At 53.6% G+C, this 13049-nt stretch overlaps 1 protein-coding gene across 4 annotated transcripts in view; it reads right to left on the reverse strand.

Moving 5' to 3' along the window:
- The window catches only part of LOC115504938 (carboxyl-terminal PDZ ligand of neuronal nitric oxide synthase protein), a 287020-nt gene that overhangs the window by 45564 nt on the left and 228407 nt on the right, over positions 1-13049 (reverse strand). The gene's annotated exons all lie outside the window — the stretch shown is intronic.

Genomic DNA, 13049 nt, shown 5'->3' on the forward strand with positions numbered 1-13049 from the left:
TCCAGGGAATGGACAGAGGTCAGTGTGGCTCAAGTGGAGGGATGTGCTGACAGGGTCATCCAAGCCGCCAGAGGCCAGAACATGGCAGGGTGTTGGGCGGGGGGAGGGGGGGGCCTGAAGGGTGGAGCTTGCTTTCCAGGTGAGATGAGAAACCACTGGAGGCTTCTGAGCGGAGGACTGACTCCCCGACGCTCTGAACGGAAGGATCTCTCTGGGTGTCGGGCACCAGAGGGGAGGCAGAGGGGAAGCTGGGGAAAGTCATAAGCAAGGCCGTGATGGCTGAGGCCACAGCGGGCCTAGACAGGGTGCCACCTGGCCCGCCAGGTCCCAGCGATGCTGGCATGGGGCAGGGGAGGGAAGTAGACGGGGTACATCAGTGGCACCCGTCTTGGGAGATCCAAGGAGAGGATCGCTCCAGACAAACACTTCCGGGGCCGCACCATTTCCACAAAACACCTCTTCCTCAGTAACAGCTCTCATCCCAGGATTTAACAAGTCGATCCGTTCTGGTGTATGTCAGGGCTGAGCACTTGGCAGAAAGAGAACGGGATTTAGAGTCGTACCCTCAACTTCACCACTTATGAGGCAAAAGCCACGTAACCCTCAGAGGCTGTTACCTGTAAAACGGGCCTATTCGTTCTTCATACCTCATGGGCTTACCTGGAAGATGAAATAATGGGCAGAGTGCCTTTGTACTTCTTACTGATACGGTCTCTCAATGGCCTTTGTACTGAGATTCTCGCCAAGGACTCCAAGAAGCCCGGGAGGGGCGCTCAGAAGAAAAGTGGATACGGAGACGAACAATCCTGGCAAGAGTGCCAAGCTCACCTTGGGGAGCCACCCCTCTGCTCACTGTGCTAGAAGTCAAGTCAGCACATCTCACGTGTCCACCCAGCGTGAATGGCACAGACTAGACGTGCCGATGTTTAACGCGGCTTCCGAGAAAGAGAGTGGTCAACCGACTTCTGTAACTCAGCACCTTCCGCCTGAAACCCAGGCCCACCTGGCAATCCTAGAAATCCCCTCTTTTTCTTATTGTTTAAAGTTTTAGTCACTTGAGAGAGAGAGAGTGCACACAAGCTGGAGAGAGGCAGAGAGAGAGAATCCCAAGCAGGCGCCTCACTGTCAGTACAGAGCCCGACGTGGGGCACAATCCCACAAACCGTGAGATCATGACCCGAGCCAACACCAAGAGTCAGACGCTTAACCAACTGAGCCAACCGGGTGTCCCCATAGACCTCTCTCTTGAACATCTCAAAGCTCCTCAAATTTATCGTGCCCCCCACCGAATTAATCATCATCCTCGCAATTCTCCCAGCATCGATACTTTCCTTCTCCCAGGAACCATCTTGATGAGGAACACTGGATCCACTCAAGCCAGAAGCCTGCACCACACCCTTGACCCCCTTCCTTGTTCTCCATTATCTGTTGCTCATGACCAAGTTCTTTGTAGCCCGTCTCCTCAATACGGCTTAGGAATGTATTTCCTTCGTCTCTACGGTACTGCCTTAGTTCACAGATCCTTCTTTCTCACCTGGGTTTTTTTTTTTTTTTAATTTTTTTTTTTAATGTTTATTTTTATTTTTGAGAGAGACAGAGACAGAATGCGAGTGGGTTAGGGGCAGAGAGAGAGGGAGACACGGAATCTGAAGCAGGCTCCAGGCTGTCAGCACAGAGCCCGATGCGGGGCTCAAACTCACAAGCTTTGAGATCACGGCCTGAGCCGAAGTCGGACGCTCTACCGACTGAGCCAGCCAGGCGCCCCTCACCTGGATTTTTGCAACCCATCTAGTGTCTCTCTGTGCTTCCTAGCTCACCTATGGCCAAACCATTCTCTACACAGCTAGCAAACTGGGATAATCGGAAACACATCTCATTATTTCCCTCTAAAAACCACTCAAAGGTTTCCGACTTCCCTCAGAATAAAGTCCGATCCCCTCAGCATGGAGTATCCACCTTCCTGGTCTTCTCTCTCTCCAGAGCCCTGACCTACATAGCCCTCCGGAACTAGTCATGTACACCCACCTGCCGTTGCCACTGCGGTGACACCCTTGGCATCCTTCAAGACTTGGTTCAGAGACACCTTCCTGCCCACCCCGCCCCCCAAATATCATTGGGCTGCTGAACCCTCTTGGGCTCACCGTTACCACAGCACATCTGTCACACGATGCTATTTAGGCTCGAGCTCCTTAAAGGAAAAAGGACTACATCCTGGTGGCCCCCGTGCCAGCGTGGCAACTGGCACATAGAAAGTTCCTAATGCCAGCTGAGGAGGGAGAGAGGCATCCATGCTGTCATTAACGAGCACCCACGACGTAGTCTGGTTATTCGCTCCCCGTCCGCTGGAAGGAAAGTCGGTCGGTTCAGCTGTGTCCTACATAAAACTCCTTCCATTTCTGAGTTTTTAATTATTACGGAATGCCCTAAGGACAGAGAAGTAGATCTAAAGCTGAGAAGGCGATGAGTGTGGAGAGGCATGCCAACAGGACACAGACGGGGACGGCGGCCAGGAACGGCGGGAAACACAGGTTACCTTTCCCTTGACGGACAAAGCCCCTTTCCAGAAACCGTGAGGACAGCCTGTGTGGGGAGGCAGTCTCTGCGGACTGGAGCTCTCTGGAGAGGGTTCTGTGACATCTGAGTGCAGAAACTTAACGTACCGTTGCAAACAGAACCACCTCTGGCGAACCAAAACGTCAGCTAGTTAGAGCTCAGAAAAGCATCTGCCGACACAATCGAGGGGCACGTGCGACCTCGTTCGCCACGTAACGCCGCAGGTCCAAAATTCCGGATCTAGAAACATATTCCACGAACTCTTATTTCTCTATACCTTGGCGTGTGTTGGGGGCGGGGGAGAAGTCTGGGGCGGTTTTGATCCTGCTTCCAAAACGTACCTCCAAAAAAAGTACTTCCCAAAAAACTACGTCAATTTTCTCAACTTTCAGTGTAATCGCCAAGGGCAGGGTATCAGAGTAGTCTGCATACGGTAATAACGAGTGCTAAGGTTTTGTGAGGTTTTGTTCCTTCCCCCTTCGAATTTCTGTTTATTTTCAAATACGCACAGGATCAGAATTTTCACCTCCTACTGGAACTGTTATGCTATCAAGCCACAGCGATAAACTTTTCTACAGATTGCTATACCCATAAACTTATGATAAATGACCGAAACATAAAAAGTACCGTGGACAAACTGGATTGGGAGCTTATCCGGGAGCTCAGGCGGATGGAGTGATGAAGAACCGCCAGACCCACCATCAATAACCCCCCTTCTCTTTGACTATGAATCTAAAGTAAACTTGTTCCTCTTAAGAGCACAGGAGAAAAAAAATCAAACATAGAAAGACACCTGTGTGGTCGTCAGGCCTGGTTCCAACCCAGGGTCCTGCCACTCAGGATTTGTCGGCAACGGGCAATTCGCTCCCTGACGGGATAGTCTCTTTCTGGGAGCTTCTCGTCACTTGGGAATTTTCACACAGGTTGGAAATCGACCAACAGGATCCCTGAGCGGCTGACTCTCGATATTGGCTCAGATCATGATCGAATCCTGCACTGGGCTCTGTGCTGAGTGTGGAGTCTACTTAAGATTCTCTCTCGGGGCACCCGGCGGGCTCAGTCACTTAAGTGTCCGACTCTGGCTCAGGTCATGATCTTGCAGTTCATGAGTTCGAGCCCCGCGTCGGGCTCTGTGCCGACAGCTCGGAGCCTGGAGCCTGCTTCCGATTCTGTGTCTCCTTCTCTCTCTGCCCCTCCCCCGCTTGCACTCTGTCTCTCTCACTCTCTCTCTCAAAAATGAATGTTAAAAAATAAATAAATAAAGATTCTTTCTCCCCCTCTGTCCCTCTCCCCCGCTTGCGTGCTCTAAAATAAAATTTAAAAAAAGAGCGAGAGAGAGAGAAAGAAATCTACTACCAGGAATAGAGCGGAGGGAACTGGTTGAAAATGCTGGCCCTGGTGTGGGACGGACCCGATTTTAGGCCCAGACTCTGCCACTCGCTAGTGGGTGATATCCGGTCATGATCTCCCCATGGTTCTTCGCCAGCGAGGCAGGTTTGATCGCAGGGCTGCACCTCACCCCCCAGGTTTACAGAGCAAATGCCTGCAGCGAGAGGAGCCTACAGCAAGCGGTTAGCAAACAGGACCGGCGACCGGCGACCGGCTCCCGGCTCCCGTCACTTCCACACCACTGCCCTGGCTCCCCGCCGTGGGGCCTTAGAGACCAGGCCCGTCTTTCCTCCAAAGGGCAACCTTTTGAACACCCGGGAGCTACCTCTTCTCTCAACAGTGCTTGAAAGGGCGCATTTTCATCCCTCACTGCTCAGGCAGGCCTGCCCTGGGGGCTGCGGGGGCAGAAAGATCTGGGTTCAAGCCTTAGCGTTTCCAACCTCCCAGCTGTTCACCTCCGGCAAAGGGCTCAGTCGACACAACCCTTTCCTTCCTGAACAGGGAAAGTAATAATCTCTTCACGGGATGAGGGATGAGAAAAACACATCCCCACATTTAACACAACGCCCGACACATGTGCTTGCCTGGTAAGGAGGACCTCCCTCTTCCCTGTGCACCTTTGTGCCTTCCGGGACCGCTCCCCAAGCAGTTCACAGAGCTGAGTCACGTTCCTGAAGGGATGTGAACATCACCGAGCGCACTTGGAGAACTATTTTCCACGCCCCAGAATGGAATTTCTAGCAAAGCGTCTCCTAGGGTGGCTTTTTATTTGGTTACAGCCTCTCGCTGCTGCTTCTGCTTTGTGATCTCTTCTACAAGTTCACTAGTGTGTAGTCCCTGGACCCACACTTGTCCCTTTTCTACAAAGTGGGATGTTCTTACCCTGGTCATCTTCTCACATCTATGACCCACGAATGTACAGACTCATTCATTAGGACCCCGAGGCGCAGACACACTTAAAGGAGGGACGCCTTTTTTTTTTTTCTTTTTAACATTTATTTATTATTGAAAGACAGAGTCAGAGCGTGAGCAGGGGAGAGGCAGAGAGAGAGGGAGACCCAGAATCTGAAGCAGGCTCGAGGCTCTGAGCTGTCAGCACAGAGCCCAACGTGGGGCTCGAACTCACCAACCCTGAGATCATGACCTGAGCCGAAGGAGGACGCTTAACCAACTGAGCCACCCAGGCGCCCCAGGAGGGACACCTTTTTCTTCATGGTTTTTAAACATTCTATTTTTTTTAAGTTCTAGTGTTCCTAGTTTGAAGATCAGATAGTTCTCCACTGAAGGAAAGAAAAAAAAGAGAGAGAAAAATGGAATGGGGGTGGGGGGATGCCTGGGTGACTCAGTCCGTTAAGCATCAGACTCGATCTCAGCTCAGGTCTTGATCTCAGAGTCATGAGTTCAAGCCCCATGTTGGGCTTCGTGTAGAGCGAGGAGCCTCCTTACAAACAAACAAACAAACGTTTACCTCTGATATTTTCACTGCAGCCATGACTTTAATATACGGGTATTTCCCCTTTCACTGTTCTCTGACCCCTGCCCCGTCCCCATTCGTTCCTCCCCTCCGTGTGTTAGGATGGGACCAAGTGACCTGTAAGGTTTCCCCTCTGGTGTCTCAATATGTGGAGACGTCTTCATCGTAATTGTGTTCGAAGACGGGAAGAGGAAAGGTGGGGATGTACACTGAGGCTTGGGAGCCTCCCCTCATCACGTGCCACGGTCCCCTGAGCCTTTTCTCTCATCCTCAGCCTTTTCCAAGGGCTCGCCGCACCCAGACGTTCAGCGCTCTCGGCAATGGCCGCTCCCTGCCTACCACCCTGTGTACTTTTTAAGGAATGCTATATAAAAATCTGGGTAGCCACATGATTTTCCTTCATGGCCTTGCCTTTTTGGGACCAACTGGAATCACTTCTGTCGCCCTTCTGTCTTCAAGTGCTCGTCCCTTACGGCCACTCAGTCTCTGGCTTACTGTCACCACCTTCTCTCTGAATATCATGGCCTCTAAGAAATGACGTGGCCGCGCCCCCAGGTGCTAATGCTGTGCCCGCTGCCCTCACCTCCATGGGGACTGCGCCTGCTGACTTCGGAGCCTACTAGCTACAGGGAATGCGAAAGGTCAAGAGTAGGGCTTCCTGAGTCTATGTCGATGCTCCCCCTCATCTGAGACCCACAGACGCGGAGCCCCCTCCTCCCCAAGGGCCCCCACACCTCCTCCTGCTTACAGGAGGGGAGGCCTGCCGGGTGGGTGTCACTAGCCGGCCTGGGGCCTGCCACAGAACAACAGCACGGAACCCCAGGGCAGAGGGTCTAGACCCGGCATGGAGCCCGGGGCACAATTTTTTCCTCCTCTCCTAAGCCTTGAAATGAGCACACAAATATCTTTCCGAGTGGTTGTCAAGTTGTGGGATGGGCAAATCCTGAGAGTGGGTGAGACAGGGCACGGGCAGATCTTCTGCAACCATAAGGTGCTGTACAAATACTTTAAAATTTTTTTTTCAACGTTTTTTATTTTTGGGACAGAGAGAGACAGAGCATGAACGGGGGAGGGGCAGAGAGAGAGGGAGACACAGAATCGGAAACAGGCTCCAGGCTCCGAGCCATCAGCCCAGAGCCCGACGCGGGGCTCGAACTCCCGGACCGCGAGATCGTGACCTGGCTGAAGTCGGACGCTTAACCGACTGAGCCACCCAGGCGCCCCAAATACTTTTAGACCATGAAGGTGCAAATGGGAGAGCAAAGAGAAATCGTCACCGTTCCCCAATATCATCATCTCTTGGGGTGTGTGTATGGGGGAGGGGATCTCCAGCTGGAAAGCAGCATAGGTTTTTCTCTTGAGGTCCCCCAAGTCTGGGCATTCCTAACCCCACAGACACCCCAAAAGGACAAAGGGAAATGAACTTGACTAAAAAGCTACCAAGTGACGTACGGACGGCAGAGACAGAATCCACTGGGGTCATCCCCGTCTGCTTCTCTTTTTAAGATTTTTTTTTAAGTAATCTCCACACCCAATATGGGGCTTGAACCTACAACCCCGAGATCAAGAGCCGCATGCTCTACTGACTGACCCAGCCAGGCGCCCCAGTGGGGTGCCCCAAGGCAAAAACCTCTGGAAAAGGACCAAGCACGATGTGAAAAGAGCAGAGGACAGAAAACAGAATCGTCCTGCTGCGTCACACCAGCCGTGTGGAGAGACGGTCCCGGGAAAAGCCAGCCTGACCCCTGTCCACGGGAGTAAGATCCCCCCAAGCAGCCCAGCCACCCACGCCCAAACCAGTGCGCCATCCTCCAAGGGCCTGGGGGGAGTTTGAGAAGAGACGGTAGTTTGGAGGGAGCCCCCCAACGCTTTGCTGACGGGACCACACGAGAATCCAGGGCAGTGAGTGCCCCCCTCCAGCCCCTGCCTCTTACCCGAGTACTGGCGTGTCCCCCTCTGCCCGCCCGGCCCCGCGGCACTCACACGCTTCCAAGCTCCCGTCCCTGGTCGCCACACTTTTTCCAGGCCTCTTCTTTCTTTCTTTTTTAAATGCTTGTTTATTTTTGAGAGAGAGAGAGAGAGACAGAGTGTGAGCGGAGGAGGGGCAGAGGGGGCGGGAGAGGGAGACACCGAGTCCGAAGCAGGCTCCAGGCTCCGAGCTGTCAGCACAGAGCCCGACGTGGGGCTCGAACTCATGAACCGTGAGATCATGCCCTGAGCCCAAGTCAGACGCTCAATCCATGGAGCCACCCGGGTGCCCCCGCCCAGGCCTCTCATTTCTAATGTAATCTTTAGATAAAACTGACGTTCACGGTGATCATTTCTCTCTTCTTACCGCTTTGGTCTGATTACCTTTTCCTCTCGCTGGATTTCCAGGACTCTATCCCTTCAGTTGGTTTTCTTTTATTAGAAGTTACTTCAGTTTCTGTCTTTTTCATCCCTCATGTTAGCCGTTCTTGACGTGAGGACTGCCTCCCTCAGACGTTTCTTCAGGCCGCCATCTGGCGCGAAGGGACGGTGATGAGCTCACAAAACGGTGCCACAGTTCTTCGGGGAACTGGTCTGCCTACGTCACAGCCGCCCCAGGTGCTGGGACACAGAGTCCACGCTCTGAGTGTCGCCCTGCTGGGCCGTCTTCACAGACCTGAGCCCCGACAGCGCGGTCTGGAGGAAGCCGGGGGTTCCCGGGCCAGGAGAGACCTCGAGAGCCATCTAGCCCATCTACTCAACCGCAGGCAGAGATTTGCAAACATCGGAGCGGATTTCTAAGGTTTCTTCAAGGAATTAAAGTATACGAATGTCTAAGTGATTAGTATGATCTACGGTGTACCTGGGGTAAGAAATGAGCAATCAACTGAGTTCTAAAATGCAGTGAGAGTCAGGCACATACGCATTGCTCTTTGGAAAGTCGAGTTAAGGCGCCCTGGCGGCCCGTCTCAGCAGTTAATGGATGTGTTAATTTCACAGCTGTTAAATTCTTTCTTCCGTCCCCGAAAATCTCCCCTGCTTTGCTCGAGTCGACCACAAACCATCACACAGCACTTTCTAAATGCCCAGCACCGCGATAAGCTCATTTCCTCTAGTTCAGTGCTTGACAGGCAGGCAAAAAACCAGGCCAGTGTCTCTTAGCCAAAACCCCTCCATACGCTTCGAGGCGAACTTCTCTCTGACGCTGGTAACTTCTCCAAAATAGCCGTCACCTGTCGTCGGCGTGCAAAAGCCAAGCTTCACACGGGTTGCCAATTCTGTCTCCTCTGTTCCCGCATTTGTTGGCTGGGTTTACCCACGCGGTGTGTTCATGTCCTCTGGGGTCAGCTCAACCTTCCCACACTTCTGAGGATCCTCAGGCTTCCCGAAGACGTCTGCTCAGAGACGCAGCTCCCCTTCCAGAGCCAGAGAGCAGAGCGGAAAGGGGGGGGGGCCTCCCCTATAAAGCTGTGTCTTCCTCTCCTTCCCCACAAACAACTGATCTCCTTGCTTTCAAAACCGTGAACACTTCTCTTCTTCGAGTTGTGTGTTAAGAGATGAGTCACGCATGGGTCTTCCCAATGCGAACATCAATTACAGTCAATCGGAAGTTCACGCCCTTCCTTCCCCACTCGCCTGTGCACCTTGAGACCCCCGTGATTTCCTGGAACAACAGAACGGACAGAACAGAGCCACAAAGCCTCTGTGGAGGCTGCAGGCCCTTCTGCTACTCAGAGCCACTTACGACTCGGAGCCACAGATAGTCTCAACTGCAAACTGGCATGAGAAGAGGCTCCCAGGACTGTCGTGCGAATCAAATGGAAGGATTTACGCACAGTGCCTGGCACTTAGTAGGTGCTCAAAAGACTTCACTAAATTGATCAGAGCACTTGCTAGTCTGCGGTGCGTCCCTCCTGTGCCAGGCTGTGCTCTAATCACTTTACGTGTAAAGTCTCCATTTCAGAGAGGAGGGAACACAGGGGTTCCCCGACTTCCTCAAGGTCACGCAGAGCTGGCCAGAAGGTATCTGTGTTCATTTCCCAGGGCTGTAATAAATCACCACATCGGGATGGTTTAAAACAACCATGATTTAATCTCTTAGTTTGGGCGTTCAGGAGGTAGAAATCAGGGTGTTGGCAAGGTTAGTTCCTTCCAGAGGCTCCGAGGGAGAATGCGTTCCACGCCTCTGTCCTGGCTTCCGGTGGCTGCCGGCGATCCTGGCATTCTCCGGCTTTCCGCTGCCTCCTTCACACGGCCGCCCGCCTTCTTTGTGTGTCCTCTGTGTTTCTTTCTCCAAACCCCCCGCTTCTTATGAGAGCATCAGTCACGAGATCTGGGACCCATCCTAATCCGCGATCTTAATTACATCCGCCAAGTCCCTCTTGCCAAATAAGGTCACAGTCACAGGTATCAAGGGTTACGACCTGGACCCATCTTTTTGAGGGACACAACTTGACCTGCTCCGGTCTCTGGGCCAGAACCTGAACCTCAGCAACCTTAACCAGGTTCCTAATTTCTACGTCACCTGCGCGTCTCCTTGGCTGATTACAAACTGGCAAATGTCATTTGAATACTAGATTGTCATTACTATTATCTCTCCACCCAGCTAGAAGGGGGCGGTAGGGTACATTTATGCCACCCAGGAACTCTGAATCTCCCTCTTCCATTTAGCTTTCCACGTCCTCGACGCCTTCACACTCTCTATGGTTGCCCAAAACTCCATCCTCACGTGGGTCAGATTTCAGTGGACACTCGGGGGAGGGGTGCTCGGTTTCTCTGCTATCCCCGACTGCCCACCTTCCACCCAAGTTTCTTCAAATAGACCAACCCAGGAATTCAGATACTATAAATGTCAGAAGCTCACCCTAGTTTCTCCAAAGGCAGTCCTCAAATCACCCATCTGGAACTTCCTGGGATTCGTCCCCTAACACCCTCTGTCCCTCTAGTTCCGCATCCCCAGGCCTCTGGCTCAGCACATGGGAACTGCGTGTGCCCAACGGGAAACGAGGAGAGGGCACCCACCGCCCTTCCCGGGGCTCACAGCGCCTGGCTGGCACGACCAGGTACTTTCCTTTCCCCAACTGCTCCCACCTGCCCGCCTGCTTTTCCATCAGAGCAGACCTGACGGCACTTCCTCTCAGGACAAGGGAAGCTGCTGCTGGGGGCGGGGGCAGCAACCTACGACAACCCACCTCTCACACACACCCCAGGACGATTTATCCTAGGACAGCTCCCTCTCAGTCATGACTCAGTGTCTTTTTTTTTTTTTTTTTTTAACTGCAAGGGACCACATATCTTTACTTTCAGGCCACAAACAGATCTGGCGGGCCGGGGCGGGGGACTGACACAGTCTTGATCCCATTTCAATTTCCAATCCCTTTTTAACGTTCTTTTCTTTTCACTTTTTTTTTTTTTTAATGTTTATTTTTGAGAGACAAAGAGACAGAGCACCAGCAGGGGGAGGGCAAAGAGAGAGGGAGACAGAATCCGAAGCAGACTCCAGACTCCGAGCTGGCAGCACAGAGCCTGATGCAGGGCTCCAACCCATGAACTGTGAGATCATGACCTGAGTTGAAGTCGGATGCTTAAGTGACTGAGCCCCAACTTCTATTTTCACTTTGGAAGTTTGGGGAAGTGGTGGGTTGGGAGGCTTGAGGAAGCCAGGTACGAGGGTAGGGGGATGTGAGAAGGTTGTAAAGAAAGAAGGGTCCTGGCTTGAGAATTCTTTTCTTCCTGCTGCAGGCCAGAAGCTCTCTCCTGACCTTGTCTGTCGCCCCACTACCCAAGAGCAGCTCTTGAGGAGTCAGAGGGCCTTGGAGGTGGTTTGGCCTAATTTATCATCCTGAGAAACACATGTCTTACTCTACCCACTCCAACCGCGGCCCCACACCGCATTGTCTCGGGAGGCAGAACGGAGCCCGGTCCAGAGCCTATCCTTGAGGAGCTCGGGGTGCTTGCTGGACAGTGGGGCGAGCACAGGGCGTGGAGCAGGGCACCGGGCACGTGTGCGACACGGAGCCCGCCTGCTCCCGGTAAGGGTGCACGGGGCGGGGGGGGGGGGGTCTGCCGTCCGAGCAGCGCCTTGAGTATGTGCAAGGTGGCGGGGATGACGGAGGGGAACGCTGCAGCCTGGGTCCTGGCAGGAAACAGATCACTGGAGCCATCCAAGGTGAGCTTAGGGAGGGACTATTTACAAAGGCGAGGGCACCGTGCAGGGAAACCTGAGGGCAGCACGGGGCCCAAGGAGCTCTCGGCGCCCCAAGGCCTGAGGAGCAGGGCAGTGGGCGGCTGCCAGGACCCAGAGAGAGAAGTGTGTGCCACCCGGCAGGAGCTCTTGTGAATGGAGGTGGGGAGAGGGCAGCCCGCTGATGGTCCACACAGGCCAGCCTCTGTGGGCACCTGGCCCGGCGGCGGGTCTGGAGGAGCAAAGGAAAACCACCCATCAGACACAGAGGAAGGCAATCTGCACACTGAAAGGCACGGAGTCCTGACACAGCACGGTTTGCTTTGGCACCAGGAACAGGGGACATGCGAGGGACCAGCAGGAGACGGGAGCAGAGGGAGGTCAGGACCTGCTGCACAGAGCCCAGCCGTCACCTTGTGTGCTCATGGCACCGATGGGAATGACGTAGTTGGTAGTCACGGTGGTGGAGGGAAGGAGTCTGCAGGAGGACAGGAGAAGAAGGGAGGCCAAAAAGAGGCCACTGCGATATGGAAGGTCTGGGGGAAGAGGAAGAACCTGGACCGGGGCCTTGCCAGTCGAAGGAAGTGGACTCAACTGTCTGCTTCGCTGCTTCCCATTGTGAGACACTGGGGGAGCCTTCTAACCATCGAGTTTATTTTTCGCATCCACAAACATACAAACAGTCATGAGAATTAGACCGGGTGAGTCAGGTGCCAACCATAGGGCACGGTGATCAACACAGCCTGGACTTATGCAGTGCACATCCTGTGCAACCAGGCTGGTTGGCCCCGAGTCCAGGCAAGAAAAGCTGAAGGTCTATGTAAGGCAGCAACAGTGATGATGGGTAGCAGGATGTGGATTCCAGAGCCATTTCTCTGGATGCGGGGATAAGGAGGGGGAGGGAGAAGATCCTGAGTTGTACGACTTGGCTGATGGGGGGTGTGGACTAAACACGAAGGAGGTCAAGGAGGTCGAAGGACGCAGGAGCAGCTGAGGGCACAGGGAAAGAAGGGTGTGGTTCTGCACATGTCAACAACCCTGAGGGGCCACCAGGGCACTCAGATGGCCCTGCCTAGGAGACAAATGGGAACAAGGGATCAGGGGAGAGGCACAGACTTAGAAGCCACCAGGACAGAGGGTGGCAGTAGCCATGGGAAATAGGAGATTCCCCCGGAGCAAGCAGAGAAGGAAGGGACGGGGTTCACTGAGAATCCTGTTAACAGCATTGATTGAAACTAAAGGCAGAAGAGGGGGACTCAGCAAAAAACAAAAACCAAAAACCAAAAACCAAAAAACAGGAAAAGACCAGGAAATCAGAGGAACACAGGAATCCACCATGGATGTGCGGGAGGAAAGAGTCTCCGGAGGGAGGAAAGGTCCACGGCATTCGGTCCTCTGGAGGGACCAAAGGGGACGAGGACGCAGAGTGAGCCACGGATTAGCAATGGAGACATCCCCGGTGACCGCAGCAGGGGCGATCTT

This window comes from Lynx canadensis, chromosome F1 (assembly GCF_007474595.2).
Source record: "Lynx canadensis isolate LIC74 chromosome F1, mLynCan4.pri.v2, whole genome shotgun sequence".
Lineage (NCBI taxonomy): Eukaryota > Metazoa > Chordata > Mammalia > Carnivora > Felidae > Lynx > Lynx canadensis.